This window comes from Triticum dicoccoides, chromosome 2A (genome assembly GCF_002162155.2).
Source record: "Triticum dicoccoides isolate Atlit2015 ecotype Zavitan chromosome 2A, WEW_v2.0, whole genome shotgun sequence".
NCBI lineage: Eukaryota > Viridiplantae > Streptophyta > Magnoliopsida > Poales > Poaceae > Triticum > Triticum dicoccoides.
This window is the reverse complement of record NC_041382.1, coordinates 108070080-108071329: the sequence shown is the minus strand read 5'-3', so window position 1 is coordinate 108071329 and position 1250 is coordinate 108070080. Positions and strand designations below refer to the sequence as shown.

Genomic DNA, 1250 nt, shown 5'->3' with positions numbered 1-1250 from the left:
TCAGACATAGCACTCGTAGAGTTTGATGTCCATTTGCAGGCGGAAGTAGTACAAGCCCTCCATGGCATCGGTGCAGAGCGTGGCGATGCCGCGCGCCACGAAGAAGTCGTTGGTGCTGCCCATGATGGAGATGTCCCGTGTTTTCTCGCCCATGAGGTTGAGGGTGCCCTTGTACGCCGTGGAGTTGGAACATGAGTGAGAAGGTGAACCACGAGTTCAAGGACCCTTTCTTGTCGTAGAAGTAGACCCCTACGCGTGCCGCCGGTTGCTCCATCCCAACGGGCAGCGCCTTCCTTTTGGTCATGGGGTCGTCAAACACCACCAGCGTGCCGAAGTAGGTGCTATCGCTCAGCACCGTCAGTTTTGTGGCCACTGCCGACGTGGTGTTCACTGTGTTGTTGCCGCCGTCGTAGAGGATGTCATGGTAGTAGAGCATCATCTTCTTGCACGGCTCATCGCCGCCGCTGGAGACGAGCTTCCTCCTACTGTGGGCGGCGCCCGCCAAGCCGAGAAGAAACACCACCATGACCACTATGGTCAGCGACAACTTGGAAGATGCCGTGAGGCCTTACATCTCTATGGCTACCCATAGTGGGAAGTATCATATACTAGTATATATCATGCATATGATACTAGTATATGATACTACGTTCATAGTGCACAGTATCATAGAGTAGTATCATAGATGATCTTATTTATTACCATGCATGACACAAAGTAGCATATCATTTAATATGATACGGTATCTACCTATGTTATTGTAACCCTCTCTCTCTTCTTTAGTTCTCTATCACATCAGTGTGTTTGCTATTCCCAAGTGCATGATACTAGCTAAGATAGCACCTCTATGGCCAGCCTACTAGGAGAAATATTATAGATAGGATTTTAGCAGTGGCGCGTTACAACTGCCCAACGCTACTGCTAGTTAGTGGTAGTGTTGTACATATACCAGCGCTACAGGTAGTGAAGTAGCAGTAGCGCTGGGCCGAGGGGCAGCACTACTGCTAAGTGTGTGCACGGGCTAGTAGGTGGACCCCCGTTAGCAGTCACTACAAAAAAAGACACTTCCATGATGATACGTGTTTGTCATAGTAGGTCACGTTTTCTGTCATGCATGTACATCCATGACGATTTTATGATAGAATCAAGATAGTCATACCTGTGCTGTCGTAGAAGTGTTCCATGACATTACCAAAATTATCATCATGGAAGTGTTCACTTCCATGACGATAAATGCCGCGTCATGGAAG

At 48.5% G+C, this 1250-nt stretch overlaps 1 pseudogene; it reads right to left on the bottom strand.

The window, feature by feature from the left end:
* On the bottom strand, nucleotides 1–574 carry LOC119359111 (annotated as a pseudogene).
* Nucleotides 575–1250: the final 676 nt, after the last annotated feature.